General features: G+C 47.8%; 11 non-coding genes and 4 pseudogenes across 11 annotated transcripts; all 15 read left to right on the plus strand.

The window, feature by feature from the left end:
- Nucleotides 1–235: 235 nt before the first annotated feature.
- LOC131732852 (U2 spliceosomal RNA) lies at nt 236–426 on the plus strand. The gene has a single exon (XR_009325852.1). It is a non-coding gene; the product is annotated as a U2 spliceosomal RNA (small nuclear RNA).
- A 3,855-nt stretch (nt 427–4,281) lies between these two features.
- LOC131732872 (U2 spliceosomal RNA) lies at nt 4,282–4,436 on the plus strand (annotated as a pseudogene).
- Nucleotides 4,437–5,036: 600 nt separating this feature from the next.
- On the plus strand, nt 5,037–5,227 carry LOC131732853 (U2 spliceosomal RNA). Its single transcript, XR_009325853.1, has one exon. It is a non-coding gene; the product is annotated as a U2 spliceosomal RNA (small nuclear RNA).
- Nucleotides 5,228–5,824: 597 nt separating this feature from the next.
- Nucleotides 5,825–6,015, plus strand: LOC131732854 (U2 spliceosomal RNA). Its single transcript, XR_009325854.1, has one exon. It is a non-coding gene; the product is annotated as a U2 spliceosomal RNA (small nuclear RNA).
- A 572-nt stretch (nt 6,016–6,587) lies between these two features.
- On the plus strand, nt 6,588–6,778 carry LOC131732855 (U2 spliceosomal RNA). The gene has a single exon (XR_009325855.1). It is a non-coding gene; the product is annotated as a U2 spliceosomal RNA (small nuclear RNA).
- Nucleotides 6,779–7,363: 585 nt separating this feature from the next.
- On the plus strand, nt 7,364–7,554 carry LOC131732856 (U2 spliceosomal RNA). The gene has a single exon (XR_009325857.1). It is a non-coding gene; the product is annotated as a U2 spliceosomal RNA (small nuclear RNA).
- A 3,857-nt stretch (nt 7,555–11,411) lies between these two features.
- Nucleotides 11,412–11,566, plus strand: LOC131732871 (U2 spliceosomal RNA; annotated as a pseudogene).
- A 598-nt stretch (nt 11,567–12,164) lies between these two features.
- On the plus strand, nt 12,165–12,355 carry LOC131732857 (U2 spliceosomal RNA). Its single transcript, XR_009325858.1, has one exon. It is a non-coding gene; the product is annotated as a U2 spliceosomal RNA (small nuclear RNA).
- Nucleotides 12,356–12,953: 598 nt separating this feature from the next.
- On the plus strand, nt 12,954–13,144 carry LOC131732858 (U2 spliceosomal RNA). The gene has a single exon (XR_009325859.1). It is a non-coding gene; the product is annotated as a U2 spliceosomal RNA (small nuclear RNA).
- A 572-nt stretch (nt 13,145–13,716) lies between these two features.
- Nucleotides 13,717–13,907, plus strand: LOC131732859 (U2 spliceosomal RNA). Its single transcript, XR_009325860.1, has one exon. It is a non-coding gene; the product is annotated as a U2 spliceosomal RNA (small nuclear RNA).
- A 585-nt stretch (nt 13,908–14,492) lies between these two features.
- Nucleotides 14,493–14,683, plus strand: LOC131732860 (U2 spliceosomal RNA). The gene has a single exon (XR_009325861.1). It is a non-coding gene; the product is annotated as a U2 spliceosomal RNA (small nuclear RNA).
- Nucleotides 14,684–15,278: 595 nt separating this feature from the next.
- LOC131732866 (U2 spliceosomal RNA) lies at nt 15,279–15,469 on the plus strand. The gene has a single exon (XR_009325866.1). It is a non-coding gene; the product is annotated as a U2 spliceosomal RNA (small nuclear RNA).
- Nucleotides 15,470–22,530: 7,061 nt separating this feature from the next.
- LOC131732875 (U2 spliceosomal RNA) lies at nt 22,531–22,685 on the plus strand (annotated as a pseudogene).
- Nucleotides 22,686–23,279: 594 nt separating this feature from the next.
- On the plus strand, nt 23,280–23,470 carry LOC131732868 (U2 spliceosomal RNA). Its single transcript, XR_009325869.1, has one exon. It is a non-coding gene; the product is annotated as a U2 spliceosomal RNA (small nuclear RNA).
- Nucleotides 23,471–24,081: 611 nt separating this feature from the next.
- On the plus strand, nt 24,082–24,178 carry LOC131732877 (U2 spliceosomal RNA; annotated as a pseudogene).
- Nucleotides 24,179–26,020: the final 1,842 nt, after the last annotated feature.

Raw genomic sequence — 26,020 nt, forward strand, 5'->3', positions numbered from 1 at the left:
CATAGCAGCTTGGCATGACTATTTGTAAGACGCACTCCGCCAGTTTATGTTTTGTTTTTGGTGTTATGTGTGTGTTTTTGCTTTGTTTTGTTTTCTCCTGCTTAAATTGCACATTTCCCCTCTGGAAGCAGCAGCCCGTTTTTTGGGGGTCTGCTTGTGCTTGGAATTTTGCACCCACCTTTGAATCCCCCTGTGCCGTCCGGGCTGGGGGGCCCCGGGCAAGGGCCAAGTCGCCATCGCTTCTCGGCCTTTTGGCTAAGATCAAGTGTAGTATCTGTTCTTATCAGTTTAATATCTGATACGTCCCCTATCAGGGGACCATATATTAAATTGATTTTTGGAATCGGGAGATGGAACAGGGGCTTGCTCCGTCCACTCCACGCATCGGCCCGGTATTGCAGTACCTCCGGGAACGGTGCACACCTTTCTCTAACGTTGGTCAAAGTCAGATCTGGATCTCTCCTGTGAGCATTTTGTCTACCCCTGCTGGAGGGAGAGTGCCAGTGTTGATGCAAGTTTTCCCGCCGTTTTACTTCTTTTTTTTTCTTTCTCTCTTTCTTTCTTCCTCTCTTTCTTTCTCTCTTTCTCTCTTTCTTTCTCTCTTTCTTTCTTGCTGTCTTTCTTTCTTTTATTCACATGTGGTGATGATGTAGACAGCAGCAGGTTGTTTCCTGGGAGCATGCAGCTAACCAGACAAGTGTGGTGGAACATGTCCCTATGCCCTAAGGGTTATTTCATAGCAGCAGGCAAGAGGAAAGCAAAAGAAAGGAGAGCCAAATATAAATACCTGAATGCTGCCCTCCAGCATCTGAGCCTGCTTCAGCTTCGGGGGTTCCCTGTAAGCGACGAGATAGCCCAGACCAAGCTAGATCTTTCAGTGCTTTGTAGGGAGGAACAACGAAAGGTCATGCACAATGCAAAAGTGCAAAAAATGGAGGAAGACGAAAAGTGTACTCGCTTCTTCTTCCAGAAAACGAGGGAGAAGCGGCACTTGATGTCCTCCATGCTCGACAGCAGGGGGAGGATAGTAGAGGATAGTGAGGGAGTGAAAAAAGTGGTAGAGAACTTCTATAGGGACCTGTATAACATCAAAGCTACAGATGACACCCTGATAGAGTGGTTCCTGAGCCAGTTGGAGCCTGACTCAGTGCGGGACGACGAGGAGGAGGAGAAGGACCCAGAACTCACGCTGGAGGAGCTCACCCAGGCGGTTAAGACCATGAACACCGGTAAGACGCCAGGTCCAGATGGCATCCCGGGTGAGTATTACCATCTTTTTTGGGACACGCTAAAAGTCCATTTAGCGGAGGTCTACAGAGCGGTCTACAGGGAGAAGCGGTTGGGCCCTTCTATGCGGGAGAGTGTAATTACTCTCCTTCATAAGAAAGGGGAAGTTAAAGATCTACGGAATTGGCGCCCAATCAGCCTCCTTTGCGTGGATTACAAGATACTAGCCAAAGCTCTGATGCTCCGGCTACAAGTACACCTCCCTTTGGTCATTGGCCCCGACCAGGCTTGTGGCGTCCCAGGGAGGTCCATCACGGATATTTTAATGTTAACAAGGGACATTTTGGCTTATTCTAGAGAACGGAACCATCCCCTCTGCCTGTTCAACCTTGACCAGGAGAAGGCGTTCGATAGGGTAAGCCATGAATATATGTACAAAGTGATGGACCAGATGAAATTCGCTCCTGGACTTAGGGAGTGGGTTAAAACCATATATACAAACATTAGTACCCGAGTCTTGGTGAACAGGCACCTGACTGGTAAAATATCTATCCAGTCAGGGGTCAGACAGGGTTGCCCACTATCCCCACTGCTATATGTCGTGTGCATTGAACCCCTCCTGCAGGCAATTCGTAGGGATACCAATATAACTGGTTTCCAGCTGCCTGGATCCAACGGGGTCCAGGTCAAAACAACAGCATATATGGACGATGTGTCACTCATTTGCACCAACACATCGTCGGTACCTCGGATTAGTAATATCCTTGAGAAGTACTGCACGGCGACCGGGGCAGTGATTAATAAGTCCAAGAGCGAAGTCTACGTGTCTAAAAATTGGCAGGTAGATAGGGAACTGTCGGACATGTACCCTGTCAAAAAGGACAAAATCAAGATTCTGGGCCTCATTTTCGAGAACAATAGCTCGGGGGCCCAGAGCTGGACGGCGGCCATTAACCAGGTCCGTAAAAAGATTGGCGGATGGAGCACAAGATCCTTAACAATGACGGGTAGAGTATTAATAACCAAGTCTATACTGTTCCCCATCCTCTCTTATGTAGGAAAAATCTTTCCCCCAGACAGGACCACCAAAAAAGTGGTGGACCGCATTATCCACCGCTTTATCTGGGGCAGCAAGATGGAGAGGGTAAAGCGAGCCACCCTGAGTAAAGCCGACAAGAAGGGAGGTAAGGGGGTCCCGGACGTTGTGCAGCTCACCCGAGTGCAGGGGCTCACGCAAACTATCAAGAACATCCAGGCCCTGGACAGGAAGGTATGTTACATGAATCGTTTCTAATTTGCCACCTGTCTCAGGGCCTTGGGCCTCTGCACTATTGATAACACCGTGCCGTACTCCTGGGACCCCCCATTGTATTATAGAACCTTAAGGGACACTATATATAAATTGGGCTTAGATAAAGCAAAATTGGCCTCCTGGGAATACAAGGCTGTAACTAAATATCTTGCCGGTTCCCAGGAAATTGAAAAAGTAGCTACTTTCTCCCTCACCCAAAGCCAAAAAATCTGGGAGAATGTGTCTCACAGCTGCCTCAGTAATGTCCAGAAGGATATAGCATGGAACACCGTCCACAGTGCACTCCCCACTCGAGCGTTCATGTTCAGGAGGGGACTAGCCCAAGTAGAAACATGCCCCTATGCAAAGTGCCGCAAGAGAGAAACACCAGCCCATATCTTCTGGGAGTGTGATGTGGCTGGCAGTGTCTGGCTCTCTGTCTCTGTCTTCCTAAACAGGTTTGCTGACACGGCCAAGATGACCGCTGAGACTGTGCTCTATGGGCCTGCGGGAGGAATCACTACCAGCACAGCTAAGTGCGTTTGGCGTGTCATCAATGTTGTCAAGCAGATCCTGTGGGAAGGCCGTAACGTCTGTGTCTATCACAAGCAGGAGCTAGACACTATCACCACGACCAGAAGGGCACAAACTCTTATCAAGGACTTTGTAATTCTGGACATCCGGACCCTCGGGAAGGACAAGGCCTGCGCGGAGTGGAGGATCGCCGGACTTCAGGACGTGAAGATGGAATAAAGGAAAAAACTGGAACCGCTAGCTCCTAGGAGCGGGACTACAGGGCACCGCTAAGCCTTTTATTTATTTTGTCATGCCAGCATTCCGCCCTTTTTAGCTGGCATGACCGTTTTTCAACGGTGCCCTGGTTTTATGTAGTCTTTTTGTTTCAGTTTTATGGACCTTTGATTTAATTTGAATGTTTTATTTGATTTTGTTTTGTTTCGTTTTATGTATCTTTAAGATTTTTAATGTAAACTATTAAAAGTTACATTTTAAGTGTTTTAAAATTTTAGAATTTTAACTCACTGTTTATACACTGTCCCTTTTCCCCTGTCCCTGTTTTAGATCTAGGTTTATGTTCACTTTTTTAGAGAGCACTCCCCGGCCCTCACAAGCACTGGTTTTTTATAGATGGTTCTTTTTTTCCAGTCACTTTTAAAACAGCACAGGTTTTTTTCATGTTGATTTTAATCTGTGTCTGTTTTAACCATGTACAAAGCACAATTGTCTTGGTGTTTTTTAATGTATTTTAAATGCTTTAAAACAAAATGTATGTCTGTATGCATGAATGTCATCTTTAAAAGAAATGTAAAATGAATGAAAAAACGAATGGGTGTAAATGTAAAAAAATGTAAAATCTCAATAAAAGAGTATTTTACTAAAGATTAAGTGTTTTAAAATTTTAGAATTTTAACTCACTGTTTATACACTGTCCCTTTTCCCCTGTCCCTGTTTTAGATCTAGGTTTATGTTCACTTTTTTAGAGAGCACTCCCCGGCCCTCACAAGCACTGGTTTTTTATAGATGGTTCTTTTTTTCCAGTCACTTTTAAAACAGCACAGGTTTTTTTCATGTTGATTTTAATCTGTGTCTGTTTTAACCATGTACAAAGCACAATTGTCTTGGTGTTTTTAAATGTATTTTAATGCTTTTAAAACAAAATGTATGTCTGTATGCATGAATGTCATCTTTAAAAGAAATGTAAAATGAATGAAAAAACGAATGGGTGTAAATGTAAAAAATGTAAAATCTCAATAAAAGAGTATTAATATCTGATACGTCCCCTATCAGGGGACCATATATTAAATTGATTTTTGGAATCGGGAGATGGAACAGGGGCTTGCTCCGTCCACTCCACGCATCGGCCCGGTATTGCAGTACCTCCGGGAACGGTGCACACCTTTCTCTAACGTTGGTCAAAGTCAGATCTGGATCTCTCCTGTGAGCATTTTGTCTACCCCTGCTGGAGGGAGAGTGCCAGTGTTGATGCAAGTTTTCCCGCCGTTTTACTTCTTTTTTTTTCTTTCTCTCTTTCTTTCTTTCTCTCCTTTCTTTCTCTCTTTCTCTCTTTCTTTCTGTCTTTCTTTCTTGCTGTCTTTCTTTCTTTTATTCACATGTGGTGATGATGTAGACAGCAGCAGGTTGTTTCCTGGGAGCATGCAGCTAACCAGACAAGTGTGGTGGAACATGTCCCTATGCCAGGACCTTCTTAGCAAGCCAGCCAGCCAGCGAGGCACAGTTGTAGTTACCCAAGGCACCTTGCACAGCATAGCAGCTTGGCATGACTATTTGTAAGACGCACTCCGCCAGTTTATGTTTTGTTTTTGGTGTTATGGGTGTGTTTTTGCTTTGTTTTGTTTTCTCCTGCTTAAAGTGCACATTTCCCCTCTGGAAGCAGCAGCCCGTTTTTTGGGGGTCTGCTTGTGCTTGGAATTTTGCACCCACCTTTTGAATCCCCCTGTGCCGTCCGGGCTGGGGGGCCCCGGGCAAGGGCCAAGTCGCCATCGCTTCTCGGCCTTTTGGCTAAGATCAAGTGTAGTATCTGTTCTTATCAGTTTAATATCTGATACGTCCCCTATCAGGGGACCATATATTAAATTGATTTTTGGAATCGGGAGATGGAACAGGGGCTTGCTCCGTCCACTCCACGCATCGGCCCGGTATTGCAGTACCTCCGGGAACGGTGCACACCTTTCTCTAACGTTGGTCAAAGTCAGATCTGGATCTCTCCTGTGAGCATTTTGTCTACCCCTGCTGGAGGGAGAGTGCCAGTGTTGATGCAAGTTTTCCCGCCGTTTTACTTCTTTTTTTTTCTTTCTCTCTTTCTTTCTTCCTCTCTTTCTTTCTCTCTTTCTCTCTTTCTTTCTCTCTTTCTTTCTTGCTGTCTTCCTTTCTTTTATTCACATGTGGTGATGATGTAGACAGCAGCAGGTTGTTTCCTGGGAGCATGCAGCTAACCAGACAAGTGTGGTGGAACATGTCCCTATGCCAGGACCTTCTTAGCAAGCCAGCCAGCCAGCGAGGCACAGTTGTAGTTACCCAAGGCACCTTGCACAGCATAGCAGCTTGGCATGACTATTTGTAAGACGCACTCCGCCAGTTTATGTTTTGTTTTTGGTGTTATGTGTGTGTTTTTGCTTTGTTTTGTTTTCTCCTGCTTAAATTGCACATTTCCCCTCTGGAAGCAGCAGCCCGTTTTTTGGGGTCTGCTTGTGCTTGGAATTTTGCACCCACCTTTGAATCCCCCTGTGCCGTCCGGGCTGGGGGGCCCCGGGCAAGGGCCAAGTCGCCATCGCTTCTCGGCCTTTTGGCTAAGATCAAGTGTAGTATCTGTTCTTATCAGTTTAATATCTGATACGTCCCCTATCAGGGGACCATATATTAAATTGATTTTTGGAATCGGGAGATGGAACAGGGGCTTGCTCCGTCCACTCCACGCATCGGCCCGGTATTGCAGTACCTCCGGGAACGGTGCACACCTTTCTCTAACGTTGGTCAAAGTCAGATCTGGATCTCTCCTGTGAGCATTTTGTCTACCCCTGCTGGAGGGAGAGTGCCAGTGTTGATGCAAGTTTTCCCGCCGTTTTACTTCTTTCTCTCTTTCTTTCTCTCTTTCTCTCTTTCTTTCTCTCTTTCTTTCTTGCTATCTTTCTTTCTTTTATTCACATGTGGTGATGATGTAGACAGCAGCAGGTTGTTTCCTGGGAGCATGCAGCTAACCAGACAAGTGTGGTGGAACATGTCCCTATGCCAGGACCTTCTTAGCAAGCCAGCCAGCCAGCGAGGCACAGTTGTAGTTACCCAAGGCACCTTGCACAGCATAGCAGCTTGGCATGACTATTTGTAAGACGCACTCCGCCAGTTTATGTTTTGTTTTTGGTGTTATGTGTGTGTTTTTGCTTTGTTTTGTTTTCTCCTGCTTAAATTGCACATTTCCCCTCTGGAAGCAGCAGCCCGTTTTTTGGGGGTCTGCTTGTGCTTGGAATTTTGCACCCACCTTTGAATCCCCCTGTGCCGTCCGGGCTGGGGTGCCCCGGGCAAGGGCCAAGTCGCCATCGCTTCTCGGCCTTTTGGCTAAGATCAAGTGTAGTATCTGTTCTTATCAGTTTAATATCTGATACGTCCCCTATCAGGGGACCATATATTAAATTGATTTTTGGAATCGGGAGATGGAACAGGGGCTTGCTCCGTCCACTCCACGCATCGGCCCGGTATTGCAGTACCTCCGGGAACGGTGCACACCTTTCTCTAACGTTGGTCAAAGTCAGATCTGGATCTCTCCTGTGAGCATTTTGTCTACCCCTGCTGGAGGGAGAGTGCCAGTGTTGATGCAAGTTTTCCCGCCGTTTTACTTCTTTTTTTTCTTTCTCTCTTTCTTTCTTTCTCTCTTTCTCTCTTTCTTTCTCTCTTTCTTTCTTGCTGTCTTTCTTTCTTTTATTCACATGTGGTGATGATGTAGACAGCAGCAGGTTGTTTCCTGGGAGCATGCAGCTAACCAGACAAGTGTGGTGGAACATGTCCCTATGCCAGGACCTTCTTAGCAAGCCAGCCAGCCAGCGAGGCACAGTTGTAGTTACCCAAGGCACCTTGCACAGCATAGCAGCTTGGCATGACTATTTGTAAGACGCACTCCGCCAGTTTATGTTTTGTTTTTGGTGTTATGTGTGTGTTTTTGCTTTGTTTTGTTTTCTCCTGCTTAAATTGCACATTTCCCCTCTGGAAGCAGCAGCCCGTTTTTTGGGGGTCTGCTTGTGCTTGGAATTTTGCACCCACCTTTGAATCCCCCTGTGCCGTCCGGGCTGGGGGGCCCCGGGCAAGGGCCAAGTCGCCATCGCTTCTCGGCCTTTTGGCTAAGATCAAGTGTAGTATCTGTTCTTATCAGTTTAATATCTGATACGTCCCCTATCAGGGGACCATATATTAAATTGATTTTTGGAATCGGGAGATGGAACAGGGGCTTGCTCCGTCCACTCCACGCATCGGCCCGGTATTGCAGTACCTCCGGGAACGGTGCACACCTTTCTCTAACGTTGGTCAAAGTCAGATCTGGATCTCTCCTGTGAGCATTTTGTCTACCCCTGCTGGAGGGAGAGTGCCAGTGTTGATGCAAGTTTTCCCGCCGTTTTACTTCTTTTTTTTTCTTTCTCTCTTTCTTTCTTCCTCTCTTTCTTTCTCTCTTTCTCTCTTTCTTTCTCTCTTTCTTTCTTGCTGTCTTTCTTTCTTTTATTCACATGTGGTGATGATGTAGACAGCAGCAGGTTGTTTCCTGGGAGCATGCAGCTAACCAGACAAGTGTGGTGGAACATGTCCCTATGCCCTAAGGGTTATTTCATAGCAGCAGGCAAGAGGAAAGCAAAAGAAAGGAGAGCCAAATATAAATACCTGAATGCTGCCCTCCAGCATCTGAGCCTGCTTCAGCTTCGGGGGTTCCCTGTAAGCGACGAGATAGCCCAGACCAAGCTAGATCTTTCAGTGCTTTGTAGGGAGGAACAACGAAAGGTCATGCACAATGCAAAAGTGCAAAAAATGGAGGAAGACGAAAAGTGTACTCGCTTCTTCTTCCAGAAAACGAGGGAGAAGCGGCACTTGATGTCCTCCATGCTCGACAGCAGGGGGAGGATAGTAGAGGATAGTGAGGGAGTGAAAAAAGTGGTAGAGAACTTCTATAGGGACCTGTATAACATCAAAGCTACAGATGACACCCTGATAGAGTGGTTCCTGAGCCAGTTGGAGCCTGACTCAGTGCGGGACGACGAGGAGGAGGAGAAGGACCCAGAACTCACGCTGGAGGAGCTCACCCAGGCGGTTAAGACCATGAACACCGGTAAGACGCCAGGTCCAGATGGCATCCCGGGTGAGTATTACCATCTTTTTTGGGACACGCTAAAAGTCCATTTAGCGGAGGTCTACAGAGCGGTCTACAGGGAGAAGCGGTTGGGCCCTTCTATGCGGGAGAGTGTAATTACTCTCCTTCATAAGAAAGGGGAAGTTAAAGATCTACGGAATTGGCGCCCAATCAGCCTCCTTTGCGTGGATTACAAGATACTAGCCAAAGCTCTGATGCTCCGGCTACAAGTACACCTCCCTTTGGTCATTGGCCCCGACCAGGCTTGTGGCGTCCCAGGGAGGTCCATCACGGATATTTTAATGTTAACAAGGGACATTTTGGCTTATTCTAGAGAACGGAACCATCCCCTCTGCCTGTTCAACCTTGACCAGGAGAAGGCGTTCGATAGGGTAAGCCATGAATATATGTACAAAGTGATGGACCAGATGAAATTCGCTCCTGGACTTAGGGAGTGGGTTAAAACCATATATACAAACATTAGTACCCGAGTCTTGGTGAACAGGCACCTGACTGGTAAAATATCTATCCAGTCAGGGGTCAGACAGGGTTGCCCACTATCCCCACTGCTATATGTCGTGTGCATTGAACCCCTCCTGCAGGCAATTCGTAGGGATACCAATATAACTGGTTTCCAGCTGCCTGGATCCAACGGGGTCCAGGTCAAAACAACAGCATATATGGACGATGTGTCACTCATTTGCACCAACACATCGTCGGTACCTCGGATTAGTAATATCCTTGAGAAGTACTGCACGGCGACCGGGGCAGTGATTAATAAGTCCAAGAGCGAAGTCTACGTGTCTAAAAATTGGCAGGTAGATAGGGAACTGTCGGACATGTACCCTGTCAAAAAGGACAAAATCAAGATTCTGGGCCTCATTTTCGAGAACAATAGCTCGGGGGCCCAGAGCTGGACGGCGGCCATTAACCAGGTCCGTAAAAAGATTGGCGGATGGAGCACAAGATCCTTAACAATGACGGGTAGAGTATTAATAACCAAGTCTATACTGTTCCCCATCCTCTCTTATGTAGGAAAAATCTTTCCCCCAGACAGGACCACCAAAAAAGTGGTGGACCGCATTATCCACCGCTTTATCTGGGGCAGCAAGATGGAGAGGGTAAAGCGAGCCACCCTGAGTAAAGCCGACAAGAAGGGAGGTAAGGGGGTCCCGGACGTTGTGCAGCTCACCCGAGTGCAGGGGCTCACGCAAACTATCAAGAACATCCAGGCCCTGGACAGGAAGGTATGTTACATGAATCGTTTCTAATTTGCCACCTGTCTCAGGGCCTTGGGCCTCTGCACTATTGATAACACCGTGCCGTACTCCTGGGACCCCCCATTGTATTATAGAACCTTAAGGGACACTATATATAAATTGGGCTTAGATAAAGCAAAATTGGCCTCCTGGGAATACAAGGCTGTAACTAAATATCTTGCCGGTTCCCAGGAAATTGAAAAAGTAGCTACTTTCTCCCTCACCCAAAGCCAAAAAATCTGGGAGAATGTGTCTCACAGCTGCCTCAGTAATGTCCAGAAGGATATAGCATGGAACACCGTCCACAGTGCACTCCCCACTCGAGCGTTCATGTTCAGGAGGGGACTAGCCCAAGTAGAAACATGCCCCTATGCAAAGTGCCGCAAGAGAGAAACACCAGCCCATATCTTCTGGGAGTGTGATGTGGCTGGCAGTGTCTGGCTCTCTGTCTCTGTCTTCCTAAACAGGTTTGCTGACACGGCCAAGATGACCGCTGAGACTGTGCTCTATGGGCCTGCGGGAGGAATCACTACCAGCACAGCTAAGTGCGTTTGGCGTGTCATCAATGTTGTCAAGCAGATCCTGTGGGAAGGCCGTAACGTCTGTGTCTATCACAAGCAGGAGCTAGACACTATCACCACGACCAGAAGGGCACAAACTCTTATCAAGGACTTTGTAATTCTGGACATCCGGACCCTCGGGAAGGACAAGGCCTGCGCGGAGTGGAGGATCGCCGGACTTCAGGACGTGAAGATGGAATAAAGGAAAAAACTGGAACCGCTAGCTCCTAGGAGCGGGACTACAGGGCACCGCTAAGCCTTTTATTTATTTTGTCATGCCAGCATTCCGCCCTTTTTAGCTGGCATGACCGTTTTTCAACGGTGCCCTGGTTTTATGTAGTCTTTTTGTTTCAGTTTTATGGACCTTTGATTTAATTTGAATGTTTTATTTGATTTTGTTTTGTTTCGTTTTATGTATCTTTAAGATTTTTAATGTAAACTATTAAAAGTTACATTTTAAGTGTTTTAAAATTTTAGAATTTTAACTCACTGTATATACACTGTCCCTTTTCCCCTGTCCCTGTTTTAGATCTAGGTTTATGTTCACTTTTTTAGAGAGCACTCCCCGGCCCTCACAAGCACTGGTTTTTTATAGATGGTTCTTTTTTTCCAGTCACTTTTAAAACAGCACAGGTTTTTTTCATGTTGATTTTAATCTGTGTCTGTTTTAACCATGTACAAAGCACAATTGTCTTGGTGTTTTTTAATGTATTTTAAATGCTTTTAAAACAAAATGTATGTCTGTATGCATGAATGTCATCTTTAAAAGAAATGTAAAATGAATGAAAAAACGAATGGGTGTAAATGTAAAAAAATGTAAAATCTCAATAAAAGAGTATTTTACTAAAGATTAAGTGTTTTAAAATTTTAGAATTTTAACTCACTGTTTATACACTGTCCCTTTTCCCCTGTCCCTGTTTTAGATCTAGGTTTATGTTCACTTTTTTAGAGAGCACTCCCCAGCCCTCACAAGCACTGGTTTTTTATAGATGGTTCTTTTTTTCCAGTCACTTTTAAAACAGCACAGGTTTTTTTCATGTTGATTTTAATCTGTGTCTGTTTTAACCATGTACAAAGCACAATTGTCTTGGTGTTTTTAAATGTATTTTAAATGCTTTTAAAACAAAATGTATGTCTGTATGCATGAATGTCATCTTTAAAAGAAATGTAAAATGAATGAAAAAACGAATGGGTGTAAATGTAAAAAATGTAAAATCTCAATAAAAGAGTATTAATATCTGATACGTCCCCTATCAGGGGACCATATATTAAATTGATTTTTGGAATCGGGAGATGGAACAGGGGCTTGCTCCGTCCACTCCACGCATCGGCCCGGTATTGCAGTACCTCCGGGAACGGTGCACACCTTTCTCTAACGTTGGTCAAAGTCAGATCTGGATCTCTCCTGTGAGCATTTTGTCTACCCCTGCTGGAGGGAGAGTGCCAGTGTTGATGCAAGTTTTCCCGCCGTTTTACTTCTTTTTTTTTCTTTCTCTCTTTCTTTCTTTCTCTCTTTCTTTCTCTCTTTCTCTCTTTCTTTCTGTCTTTCTTTCTTGCTGTCTTTCTTTCTTTTATTCACATGTGGTGATGATGTAGACAGCAGCAGGTTGTTTCCTGGGAGCATGCAGCTAACCAGACAAGTGTGGTGGAACATGTCCCTATGCCAGGACCTTCTTAGCAAGCCAGCCAGCCAGCGAGGCACAGTTGTAGTTACCCAAGGCACCTTGCACAGCATAGCAGCTTGGCATGACTATTTGTAAGACGCACTCCGCCAGTTTATGTTTTGTTTTTGGTGTTATGGGTGTGTTTTTGCTTTGTTTTGTTTTCTCCTGCTTAAAGTGCACATTTCCCCTCTGGAAGCAGCAGCCCGTTTTTTGGGGGTCTGCTTGTGCTTGGAATTTTGCACCCACCTTTGAATCCCCCTGTGCCGTCCGGGCTGGGGGGCCCCGGGCAAGGGCCAAGTCGCCATCGCTTCTCGGCCTTTTGGCTAAGATCAAGTGTAGTATCTGTTCTTATCAGTTTAATATCTGATACGTCCCCTATCAGGGGACCATATATTAAATTGATTTTTGGAATCGGGAGATGGAACAGGGGCTTGCTCCGTCCACTCCACGCATCGGCCCGGTATTGCAGTACCTCCGGGAACGGTGCACACCTTTCTCTAACGTTGGTCAAAGTCAGATCTGGATCTCTCCTGTGAGCATTTTGTCTACCCCTGCTGGAGGGAGAGTGCCAGTGTTGATGCAAGTTTTCCCGCCGTTTTACTTCTTTTTTTTTCTTTCTCTCTTTCTTTCTTCCTCTCTTTCTTTCTCTCTTTCTCTCTTTCTTTCTCTCTTTCTTTCTTGCTGTCTTCCTTTCTTTTATTCACATGTGGTGATGATGTAGACAGCAGCAGGTTGTTTCCTGGGAGCATGCAGCTAACCAGACAAGTGTGGTGGAACATGTCCCTATGCCAGGACCTTCTTAGCAAGCCAGCCAGCCAGCGAGGCACAGTTGTAGTTACCCAAGGCACCTTGCACAGCATAGCAGCTTGGCATGACTATTTGTAAGACGCACTCCGCCAGTTTATGTTTTGTTTTTGGTGTTATGTGTGTGTTTTTGCTTTGTTTTGTTTTCTCCTGCTTAAATTGCACATTTCCCCTCTGGAAGCAGCAGCCCGTTTTTTGGGGGTCTGCTTGTGCTTGGAATTTTGCACCCACCTTTGAATCCCCCTGTGCCGTCCGGGCTGGGGGGCCCCGGGCAAGGGCCAAGTCGCCATCGCTTCTCGGCCTTTTGGCTAAGATCAAGTGTAGTATCTGTTCTTATCAGTTTAATATCTGATACGTCCCCTATCAGGGGACCATATATTAAATTGATTTTTGGAATCGGGAGATGGAACAGGGGCTTGCTCCGTCCACTCCACGCATCGGCCCGGTATTGCAGTACCTCCGGGAACGGTGCACACCTTTCTCTAACGTTGGTCAAAGTCAGATCTGGATCTCTCCTGTGAGCATTTTGTCTACCCCTGCTGGAGGGAGAGTGCCAGTGTTGATGCAAGTTTTCCCGCCGTTTTACTTCTTTCTCTCTTTCTTTCTCTCTTTCTCTCTTTCTTTCTCTCTTTCTTTCTTGCTATCTTTCTTTCTTTTATTCACATGTGGTGATGATGTAGACAGCAGCAGGTTGTTTCCTGGGAGCATGCAGCTAACCAGACAAGTGTGGTGGAACATGTCCCTATGCCAGGACCTTCTTAGCAAGCCAGCCAGCCAGCGAGGCACAGTTGTAGTTACCCAAGGCACCTTGCACAGCATAGCAGCTTGGCATGACTATTTGTAAGACGCACTCCGCCAGTTTATGTTTTGTTTTTGGTGTTATGTGTGTGTTTTTGCTTTGTTTTGTTTTCTCCTGCTTAAATTGCACATTTCCCCTCTGGAAGCAGCAGCCCGTTTTTTGGGGGTCTGCTTGTGCTTGGAATTTTGCACCCACCTTTGAATCCCCCTGTGCCGTCCGGGCTGGGGTGCCCCGGGCAAGGGCCAAGTCGCCATCGCTTCTCGGCCTTTTGGCTAAGATCAAGTGTAGTATCTGTTCTTATCAGTTTAATATCTGATACGTCCCCTATCAGGGGACCATATATTAAATTGATTTTTGGAATCGGGAGATGGAACAGGGGCTTGCTCCGTCCACTCCACGCATCGGCCCGGTATTGCAGTACCTCCGGGAACGGTGCACACCTTTCTCTAACGTTGGTCAAAGTCAGATCTGGATCTCTCCTGTGAGCATTTTGTCTACCCCTGCTGGAGGGAGAGTGCCAGTGTTGATGCAAGTTTTCCCGCCGTTTTACTTCTTTTTTTTCTTTCTCTCTTTCTTTCTTTCTCTCTTTCTCTCTTTCTTTCTCTCTTTCTTTCTTGCTGTCTTTCTTTCTTTTATTCACATGTGGTGATGATGTAGACAGCAGCAGGTTGTTTCCTGGGAGCATGCAGCTAACCAGACAAGTGTGGTGGAACATGTCCCTATGCCAGGACCTTCTTAGCAAGCCAGCCAGCCAGCGAGGCACAGTTGTAGTTACCCAAGGCACCTTGCACAGCATAGCAGCTTGGCATGACTATTTGTAAGACGCACTCCGCCAGTTTATGTTTTGTTTTTGGTGTTATGTGTGTGTTTTTGCTTTGTTTTGTTTTCTCCTGCTTAAATTGCACATTTCCCCTCTGGAAGCAGCAGCCCGTTTTTTGGGGGTCTGCTTGTGCTTGGAATTTTGCACCCACCTTTGAATCCCCCTGTGCCGTCCGGGCTGGGGGGCCCCGGGCAAGGGCCAAGTCGCCATCGCTTCTCGGCCTTTTGGCTAAGATCAAGTGTAGTATCTGTTCTTATCAGTTTAATATCTGATACGTCCCCTATCAGGGGACCATATATTAAATTGATTTTTGGAATCGGGAGATGGAACAGGGGCTTGCTCCGTCCACTCCACGCATCGGCCCGGTATTGCAGTACCTCCGGGAACGGTGCACACCTTTCTCTAACGTTGGTCAAAGTCAGATCTGGATCTCTCCTGTGAGCATTTTGTCTACCCCTGCTGGAGGGAGAGTGCCAGTGTTGATGCAAGTTTTCCCGCCGTTTTACTTCTTTTTTTTTCTTTCTCTCTTTCTTTCTTCCTCTCTTTCTTTCTCTCTTTCTATCTTTCTTTCTCTCTTTCTTTCTTGCTGTCTTTCTTTCTTTTATTCACATGTGGTGATGATGTAGACAGCAGCAGGTTGTTTCCTGGGAGCATGCAGCTAACCAGACAAGTGTGGTGGAACATGTCCCTATGCCAGGACCTTCTTAGCAAGCCAGCCAGCGAGGCACAGTTGTAGTTACCCAAGGCACCTTGCACAGCATAGCAGCTTGGCATGACTATTTGTAAGACGCACTCCGCCAGTTTATGTTTTGTTTTTGGTGTTATGTGTGTGTTTTTGCTTTGTTTTGTTTTCTCCTGCTTAAATTGCACATTTCCCCTCTGGAAGCAGCAGCCCGTTTTTTTGGGGTCTGCTTGTGCTTGAAATTTTGCACCCACCTTTTGAATCCCCCTGTGCCGTCCGGGCTGGGGGGCCCCGGGCAAGGGCCAAGTCGCCATCGCTTCTCGGCCTTTTGGCTAAGATCAAGTGTAGTATCTGTTCTTATCAGTTTAATATCTGATACGTCCCCTATCAGGGGACCATATATTAAATTGATTTTTGGAATCGGGAGATGGAACAGGGGCTTGCTCCGTCCACTCCACGCATCGGCCCGGTATTGCAGTACCTCCGGGAATGGTGCACACCTTTCTCTAACGTTGGTCAAAGTCAGATCTGGATCTCTCCTGTGAGCATTTTGTCTACCCCTGCTGGAGGGAGAGTGCCAGTGTTGATGCAAGTTTTCCCGCCGTTTTACTTCTTTTTTTTTCTTTCTCTCTTTCTTTCTTTCTCTTTCTTTCTCTCTTTCTTTCTTGCTGTCTTTCTTTCTTTTATTCACATGTGGTGATGATGTAGACAGCAGCAGTTTGTTTCCTGGGAGCATGCAGCTAACCAGACAAGTGTGGTGGAACATGTCCCTATGCCAGGTCCTTCTTAGCCAGCCATATACTCTGGCTTCTCTTCAGTTCGAATAAATCTTTCTAAGACTAAGGCTTAGAGGGTAGTGGCATTGCCCGCTCCCTCCGAGGGTCTGTGAGAGGTTTGTTCGGGTGAGGAGGAACAGAATTTTTTTTATTTTTGACTGGCTTTCTTCAGCTCGGCAACTTTTTGGAAGACTAATGCTCAGTCTGGTTTTGGCTTGCCCAATCCAGGCCGAGGGTCTTTCAAGATTTTGTTGACTGTTGAGAGCAGTTTTTTCTTTTTCAGGCGGTTCCCGTTTTTTTCTTTTTCAGGCGGTTCCGGCTTTTCCAGACGTTCCTGGAGTTAGAGAGAAGGAGGACCTACCATCCAGACGACCTTTGAGGACCCTTTGATGACCTAGACGACCTCATCCCCAGCCCTTGATTGTAATCGAGATCCAGACCGAGAGAGCAGCAGGCGCCCAGCAGAGGGCGCCATCTGGGAGGAGCAGAGGGCGGCCCCGGACCCCGAGGAGGCGTCACAGCCACGATTCTTCCTACGTGGTCTCGGTGCCAAGCAGCGCCCCCTACTCCGCCAGGGAAGGACACCGTTCACCTGGGGAGGGGGTCCCTCTTGCGAGGCGACCATCTCCTCAGGGACTAAAGTAATAGTTCCTTCAACTGCCCAGATTTGCTTCTTACGTTGTCTCTTTTCCGTAGAGAGAGACAACCCGGACGTCCAGAGGCTTCTCCCACCCCAATCGGAGGAGCCAGCTGAAGGATGGCGTTCCGGGCCAACCCAGGAAGCCAGGAGGCACAATGCGGTGCGCTTCACAAGAAACAAGCAAGATGAAACGGAACCAGGACTGACGAGACTGGAGTTCAGCCGGACCATTCTTCAGAGGGGTATGGGTTTTTCCCCTTCTGACTTGAATTGTTTGGTGAAATTGCCAGGGCTTAAGGAAGTGTTTGAGGTCAGTTTTAGGAACCCCCAAAAGTTACAAGAAATGTGGTCCTTTTGGGGGGAGAATAAATATCTCGCTCCATACAAAGAATTTTGTGTGGATGCACTGACAGACAGAGAAATGAAAGTTGTTACTGTCCAATTTTTCAATGAGGCTGTTAGCGACTATGATATTACAACATGGCTTAACCGCTATGGGAGGGTGTCATCAGAAGGGAGGAAAATTACAGACGAAGATGGGGTTTGGACAGGAGCCAGAAAGTGGCTGGTACGCCTTAATGTTGATCCATCGGGCATTGGAGGCGTCCGCCACATTCCAAACTCCATAGTGTTAGGGCCCAACAGAGGGCTGGTATTCTATAATGGGATGCCAAAACTCTGCAGGAAATGTGGGGAATTAGGACACCTGGCGGCCGCATGTACTGTAGTCAAGTGCAGGAACTGCGGCGCCCCCCACGAGACCAGCCACTGCAGAGAAGAGAGGCAGTGCAATTTGTGTGGAAAGAAGGGGCACCTGTTTAAGGACTGCCCCTCTTCCTATGCCAACATGGCCAGAGCCAGCAAGGCAAATACGAACAAGCCTAGGCCTGAGCAGGAAGAGGGAACAAATAACAAAGATCAGTCCACATCACCACCAACAGTATCCAAAACCCAGACTCCAGCACCACCATCATCACCAGCACCCCCCTCACCCCCCCGCCCCCGAGACATGTCCCGTTTTACGAGGACCCCTTCCCCCAGCCCAGAGAGAGAGTACAACAGCTACTCCACTAGCTCCTCCAGTAGCTCCTCTGATACAGAACACGAGGCAGGGAGGGAGCCCGGACCCAGCAGCGCCCCCCCCTGAGTAGGGCCCTCTCAGAGCCAGCACTCCCCCTCGGCTCTCGTTATGACGCCATAAGGATTGAGTCCGTGGGGGAGGAAAGCGAAAGCGACAGTGAAAGTGAGAGTGAAAAGGAGGGGAAGGGAATGAAGAACCAGCAGAGGGTGGGGAAAAGAAAGGGTAGAGACGATGGGGGGAAAAGAAAGAAGATCAAGATCAAAGACAGCAAGTTGCAGGTGGCCCCCATAGATCCAAAACCAGATAATGTCCACACAAAGTCCCCAGTCTTGCCCTCGCAGGCAGAGACGGAGGCGAGTGGGACGGCTACACTGCCGTCTAGTGGGCAGGTAGCAGCCAGCCAGGGCATCCCCAGCCAGCCTTCCCAGTCGTTGGCACAAACCCTAGCACACCTCGCAGAAGAGGTGTTCACTAATGCACCGAGGGAGAGGTCGGGGTCAACACCTTCCCTGACCAGCAGTACCTCGGTAGCAATGACCCTCTTCAAGCGAAGGGCCTCCCTTCAAAGCATCCTTGACCCCCTCCCTTGTATGGGCAAAACCAGGGGCCCCCTAGAGGTCCTCCTAGATACAGCACTGGAGGACATGGGAATACCCCTGGATGCGGTAAGCCAGAAGTCTGCTAACAGCTCCAATTCAGCAGACGGTAACAGCCAAAGAATGCTGTCTGTCATAACCCCCCCCCAGGACAAAGCTGACCCACACGTTCCGAGGGGCCCTGAGCAAGTTCCACCAGACTTACCTTGTGGGGAGTTGAATAGCCCAAACAACTCCACGTACTGTGCATATAAAGATGGTGCCTTCTTGGACGAGGCAGCAGTGAGTACCTTCTCAGGGGTGATGGGAGTTGCAAATAAGCCCAAGCCCCCTCGAAGCAAGCGTAGAGCTAAGAGTAGGAAGAGTGTCCCGACCTCCCAATCATAGTCGCTATGGGGTGGACGCAGCGACTCCTTTTCTTGTTAGCTACCCTGATGGCCCTGATATGTGTGTCTGTTAATGTCAGGAGCATCAGGGAGACACAAAAAAGATTTGATGTACTAAACTATCTAGCTAACTTGAAAGCAGATCTCATCTTTCTGCAGGAGTGTGGTATTTCGTCGAGCCATGATTATAGGGACCTGAAGGAGAGTTGGACCCTGGGGGACTCCTTCTGGTCGGGCTCCAACATAGCCAGAGCCGACGGAGTAGGTATCCTGTTTAAAAACCCTTTTATTACCTCCCGCAGCAGCAGGGAGGTAGAACCTGGTAGAATTCTGAGCGTGGATGTGACATACAACAACACTCCCCTCAGACTGGTCAATGTCTACGCACCCACTAACCAAAACGAAAGAGTTCAATTTTTTCCACAGCTGCGTCCACTCCTGCTGGGGAACGTACCCGTCATCGTGTCAGGTGACTTCAATTGTGCTCTGAGGGACGTAGACCAGAGCAGGCCACGCAACGACCGCTCTAGTAGAGTTTTGTCCTCCGTAATATCTGATTTCTCCCTGTGTGATGCAGGTAAGGACCTGGTGCCTCCCTTTACCTGGGTGAGCTCATCTGGGACCTCCTTCTCCCGTATAGATCTCGTCCTGCATACCAGCTCCCTTACGAAGACGGCAGTAGACACCCAGGCCGTCTTCTTCTCTGACCATAGGCTCCTGCAGGTAACATTGCAGGTCCCTCAGACCTCCCAGATGGGGTCAGGGGTCTGGAAATTAAACACCTCCTTACTCGATGACCCCTCCATAGCTGCAGCCTATAAGAGCAGGCTTGTTGAGTGGACCACTTTGCGTGACCTATTCAACTCCCCTATAGAGTGGTGGGAGATGGTCAAAATCAGAACTAAGGGTTATTTCATAGCAGCAGGCAAGAGGAAAGCAAAAGAAAGGAGAGCCAAATATAAATACCTGAATGCTGCCCTCCAGCGTCTGAGCCTGCTTCAGCTTCGGGGGTTCCCTGTAAGCGACGAGATAGCCCAGACCAAGCTAGATCTTTCAGTGCTTTGTAGGGAGGAACAACGAAAGGTCATGCACAATGCAAAAGTGCAAAAAATGGAGGAAGACGAAAAGTGTACTCGCTTCTTCTTCCAGAAAACGAGGGAGAAGCGGCACTTGATGTCCTCCATGCTCGACAGCAGGGGGAGGATAGTAGAGGATAGTGAGGGAGTGAAAAAAGTGGTAGAGAACTTCTATAGGGACCTGTATAACATCAAAGCTACAGATGACACCCTGATAGAGTGGTTCCTGAGCCAGTTGGAGCCTGACTCAGTGCGGGACGACGAGGAGGAGGAGAAGGACCCAGAACTCACGCTGGAGGAGCTCACCCAGGCGGTTAAGACCATGAACACCGGTAAGACGCCAGGTCCAGATGGCATCCCGGGTGAGTATTACCATCTTTTTTGGGACACGCTAAAAGTCCATTTAGCGGAGGTCTACAGAGCGGTCTACAGGGAGAAGCGGTTGGGCCCTTCTATGCGGGAGAGTGTAATTACTCTCCTTCATAAGAAAGGGGAAGTTAAAGATCTACGGAATTGGCGCCCAATCAGCCTCCTTTGCGTGGATTACAAGATACTAGCCAAAGCTCTGATGCTCCGGCTACAAGTACACCTCCCTTTGGTCATTGGCCCCGACCAGGCTTGTGGCGTCCCAGGGAGGTCCATCACGGATATTTTAATGTTAACAAGGGACATTCTGGCTTATTCTAGAGAACGGAACCATCCCCTCTGCCTGTTCAACCTTGACCAGGAGAAGGCGTTCGATAGGGTAAGCCATGAATATATGTACAAAGTGATGGACCAGATGAAATTCGCTCCTGGACTTAGGGAGTGGGTTAAAACCATATATACAAACATTAGTACCCGAGTCTTGGTGAACAGGCACCTGACTGGTAAAATATCTATCCAGTCAGGGGTCAGACAGGGTTGCCCACTATCCCCACTGCTATATGTCGTGTGCATTGAACCCCTCCTGCAGGCAATTCGTAGGGATACCAATATAACTGGTTTCCAGCTGCCTGGATCCAACGGGGTCCAGGTCAAAACAACAGCATATATGGACGATGTGTCACTCATTTGCACCAACACATCGTCGGTACCTCGGATTAGTAATATCCTTGAGAAGTACTGCACGGCGACCGGGGCAGTGATTAATAAGTCCAAGAGCGAAGTCTACGTGTCTAAAAATTGGCAGGTAGATAGGGAACTGTCGGACATGTACCCTGTCAAAAAGGACAAAATCAAGATTCTGGGCCTCATTTTCGAGAACAATAGCTCGGGGGCCCAGAGCTGGACGGCGGCCATTAACCAGGTCCGTAAAAAGATTGGCGGATGGAGCACAAGATCCTTAACAATGACGGGTAGAGTATTAATAACCAAGTCTATACTGTTCCCCATCCTCTCTTATGTAGGAAAAATCTTTCCCCCAGACAGGACCACCAAAAAAGTGGTGGACCGCATTATCCACCGCTTTATCTGGGGCAGCAAGATGGAGAGGGTAAAACGAGCCACTCTGAGTAAAGCCGACAAGAAGGGAGGTAAGGGGGTCCCGGACGTTGTGCAGCTCACCCGAGTGCAGGGGCTCACGCAAACTATCAAGAACATCCAGGCCCTGGACAGGAAGGTATGTTACATGAATCGTTTCTATTTTGCCACCTGTCTCAGGGCCTTGGGCCTCTGCACTATTGATAACACCGTGCCGTACTCCTGGGACCCCCCATTGTATTATAGAACCTTAAGGGACACTATATATAAATTGGGCTTAGATAAAGCAAAATTGGCCTCCTGGGAATACAAGGCTGTAACTAAATATCTTGCCGGTTCCCAGGAAATTGAAAAAGTAGCTACTTTCTCCCTCACCCAAAGCCAAAAAATCTGGGAGAATGTGTCTCACAGCTGCCTCAGTAATGTCCAGAAGGATATAGCATGGAACACCGTCCACAGTGCACTCCCCACTCGAGCGTTCATGTTCAGGAGGGGACTAGCCCAAGTAGAAACATGCCCCTATGCAAAGTGCCGCAAGAGAGAAACACCAGCCCATATCTTCTGGGAGTGTGATGTGGCTGGCAGTGTCTGGCTCTCTGTCTCTGTCTTCCTAAACAGGTTTGCTGACACGGCCAAGATGACCGCTGAGACTGTGCTCTATGGGCCTGCGGGAGGAATCACTACCAGCACAGCTAAGTGCGTTTGGCGTGTCATCAATGTTGTCAAGCAGATCCTGTGGGAAGGCCGTAACGTCTGTGTCTATCACAAGCAGGAGCTAGACACTATCACCACGACCAGAAGGGCACAAACTCTTATCAAGGACTTTGTAATTCTGGACATCCGGACCCTCGGGAAGGACAAGGCCTGCGCGGAGTGGAGGATCGCCGGACTTCAGGACGTGAAGATGGAATAAAGGAAAAAACTGGAACCGCTAGCTCCTAGGAGCGGGACTACGGGGCACCGCTAAGCCTTTTATTTATTTTGTCATGCCAGCATTCCGCCCTTTTTAGCTGGCATGACCGTTTTTCAACGGTGCCCTGGTTTTATGTAGTCTTTTTGTTTCAGTTTTATGGACCTTTGATTTGATTTATTTTGAATGTTTTATTTGATTTTGTTTTGTTTTGTTTTATGTATCTAAAAGATTTTTAATGTAAACTATTAAAAGTTACATTTTAAGTGTTTTAAAATTTTAGAATTTTAACTCACTGTTTCATACACTGTCCCTTTTCCCCTGTCCCTGTTTTAGTAATATAGTTTTATGTTCACTTTTGAACCTTTTTAGAGAGCACTCCCCGGCCCTCACAAGCACTGGTTTTTTATAGATGGTTCTTTTTTTCCAGTCACTTTTAAAGCAGCACAGGTTTTTTTCATGTTGATTTTAATCTGTGTCTGTTTTAACCATGTACAAAGCACAATTGTCTTGGTGTTTTTAAAATGTATTTTAAATGCTTTTAAAACAAAATGTATGTCTGTATGCATGAATGTCATCTTTAAAAGAAATGTAAAATGAATGAAAAAACGAATGGGTGTAAATGTAAAAAATGTAAAATCTCAATAAAAGAGTATTAATATCTGATACGTCCCCTATCAGGGGACCATATATTAAATTGATTTTTGGAATCGGGAGATGGAACAGGGGCTTGCTCCGTCCACTCCACGCATCGGCCCGGTATTGCAGTACCTCTGGGAACGGTGCACACCTTTCTCTAACGTTGGTCAAAGTCAGATCTGGATCTCTCCTGTGAGCATTTTGTCTACCCCTGCTGGAGGGAGAGTGCCAGTGTTGATGCAAGTTTTCCCGCCGTTTTACTTCTTTTTTTTTCTTTCTCTTTCTTTCTTTCTCTCTTTCTTTCTCTCTTTCTCTCTTTCTTTCTCTTTCTTTCTTGCTGTCTTTCTTTCTTTTATTCACATGTGGTGATGATGTAGACAGCAGCAGGTTGTTTCCTGGGAGCATGCAGCTAACCAGACAAGTGTGGTGGAACATGTCCCTATGCCAGGACCTTCTTAGCAAGCCAGCCAGCCAGCGAGGCACAGTTGTAGTTACCCAAGGCACCTTGCACAGCATAGCAGCTTGGCATGACTATTTGTAAGACGCACTCCGCCAGTTTATGTTTTGTTTTTGGTGTTATGTGTGTGTTTTTGCTTTGTTTTGTTTCCTCCTGCTTAAATTGCACATTTCCCCTCTGGAAGCAGCAGCCCGTTTTTGGGGGGTCTGCTTGTGCTTGGAATTTTGCACCCACCTTTGAATCCCCCTGTGCCGTCCGGGCTGGGGGGCCCCGGGCAAGGGCCAAGTCGCCATCGCTTCTCGGCCTTTTAGCTAAGATCAAGTGTAGTATCTGTTCTTATCAGTTTAATATCTGATACGTCCCCTATCAGGGGACCATATATTAAATTGATTTTTGGAATCGGGAGATGGAACAGGGGCTTGCTCCGTCCACTCCACGCATCGGCCCGGTATTGCAGTACCTCCGGGAACGGTGCACACCTTTCTCTAACGTTGGTCAAAGTCAGATCTGGATCTCTCCTGTGAGCATTTTGTCTACCCCTGCTGGAGGGAGAGTGCCAGTGTTGATGCAAGTTTTCCCGCCGTTTTACTTCTTTTTTTTTTCTTTCTCTCTTTCTTTCTTTCTCTCTTTCTTTCTTTCTCTCTTTCTTTCTCTCTTTCTCTCTTTCTTTCTCTCTTTCTTTCTTGCTGTCTTTCTTTCTTTTATTCACATGTGGTGATGATGTAGACAGCAGCAGGTTGTTTCCTGGGAGCATGCAGCTAACCAGACAAGTGTGGTGGAACATGTCCCTATGCCAGGTCCTTCTTAGCCAGCCAGCCAGCGAGGCACAGTTGTAGTTACCCAAGGCACCTTGCACAGCATAGCAGCTTGGCATGACTATTTGTAAGACGCACTCCGCCAGTTTATGTTTTGTTTTTGGTGTTATGTGTGTGTTTTTGCTTTGTTTTGTTTTCTCCTGCTTAAATTGCACATTTCCCCTCTGGAAGCAGCAGCCCGTTTTTTGGGGGTCTGCTTGTGCTTGAAATTTTGCACCCACCTTTGAATCCCCCTGTGCCATCCAGGCTGGGGGGCCCCGGGCAAGGGCCAAGTCGCCATCGCTTCTCGGCCTTTTGGCTAAGATCAAGTGTAGTATCTGTTCTTATCAGTTTAATATCTAGCTCCTCCAGTAGCTCCTCTGATGCAGAACACGAGGCAGGGAGGGAGCCCGGACCCAGCAGCGGCCCCCCCCTGAGTAGGGCCCTCTCAGCGCCAGCACTCCCCCTCGGCTCTCGTTATGACGCCATAAGGATTGAGTCCGTGGGGGAGGAAAGCGAAAGCGACAGTGAAAGTGAGAGTGAGAAGGAGGGGAAGGGAGTGAAGAACCAGCAGAGGGTGGGGAAAAGAAAGGGTAGAGACGAGGGGGAGAAAAGAAAGAAGATCAGGATCAAAGACAGCAAGTTGCAGGTGGCCCCCATAAATCCAAAACCAGCTAATGTCCACACAAAGTCCCCAGTCTTGCCCTCGCAGGCAGAGACGGAGGCGAGTGGGACGGCTACACTGCCGCCTAGTGGGCAGGTAGCAGCCAGCCAGGGCATCCCCAGCCAGCCTTCCCAGTCGTTGGCACAAACCCTAGCACACCTCGCAGAAGAGGTGTTCACTAATGCACCGAGGGAGAGGTCGGGGTCAACACCTTCCCTGACCAGCAGTACCTCGGTAGCAATGACCCTCTTCAAGCGAAGGGCCTCCCTTCAAAGCATCCTTGACCCCCTCCCTTGTATGGGCAAAACCAGGGGCCCCCTAGAGGTCCTCCTAGATACAGCACTGGAGGACATGGGAATACCCCTGGACGCGGTAAGCCAGAAGTCTGCTAACAGCTCCAATTCAACAGACGGTAACAGCCAAAGAATGCTGTCTGTCATAACCCCCCCCAGGACAAAGCTGACCCACACGTTCCGAGGGGCCCTGAGCAAGTTCCACCAGACTTACCTTGTGGGGAGTTGAATAGCCCCAACAACTCCACGTACTGTGCATATAAAGACGGTGCCTTCTTGGACGAGGCAGCAGTGAGTACCTTCTCAGGGGTGATGGGAGTTGCAAATAAGCCCAAGCCCCCTCGAAGCAAGCGTAGAGCTAAGAGTAGGAAGAGTGTCCCGACCTCCCAATCATAGTCGCTATGGGGTGGACGCAGCGACTCCTTTTCTTGTTAGCTACCCTGATGGCCCTGATATGTGTGTCTGTTAATGTCAGGAGTATCAGGGAGACACAAAAAAGATTTGATGTACTAAACTATCTAGCTAACTTGAAAGCAGATCTCATCTTTCTGCAGGAGTGTGGTATTTCGTCGAGCCATGATTATAGGGACCTGAAGGAGAGTTGGACCCTGGGGGACTCCTTCTGGTCGGGCTCCAACATAGCCAGAGCCGACGGAGTAGGTATCCTGTTTAAAAACCCATTTATTACCTCCCGCAGCAGCAGGGAGGTAGAACCTGGTAGAATTCTGAGCGTGGATGTGACATACAACAACACTCCCCTCAGACTGGTCAATGTCTACGCACCCACTAACCAAAACGAAAGAGTTCAATTTTTTCCACAGCTGCGTCCACTCCTGCTGGGGAACGTACCCGTCATCGTGTCAGGTGACTTCAATTGTGCTCTGAGGGACGTAGACCGGAGCAGGCCACGCAACGACCGCTCTAGTAGAGTTTTGTCCTCCATAATATCTGATTTCTCCCTGTGTGATGCAGGTAAGGACCTGGTGCCTCCCTTTACCTGGGTGAGCTCATCTGGGACCTCCTTCTCCCGTATAGATCTCGTCCTGCATACCAGCTCCCTTACGAAGACGGCAGTAGACACCCAGGCCGTCTTCTTCTCTGACCATAGGCTCCTGCAGGTAACATTGCAGGTCCCTCAGACCTCCCAGATGGGGTCAGGGGTCTGGAAATTAAACACCTCCTTACTCGATGACCCCTCCATAGCTGCAGCCTATAAGAGCAGGCTTGTTGAGTGGACCACTTTGCGTGACCTATTCAACTCCCCTATAGAGTGGTGGGAGA

The sequence above is a fragment of the Acipenser ruthenus genome, unplaced genomic scaffold (genome assembly GCF_902713425.1).
Source record: "Acipenser ruthenus unplaced genomic scaffold, fAciRut3.2 maternal haplotype, whole genome shotgun sequence".
Classification (NCBI taxonomy): domain Eukaryota; kingdom Metazoa; phylum Chordata; class Actinopteri; order Acipenseriformes; family Acipenseridae; genus Acipenser; species Acipenser ruthenus.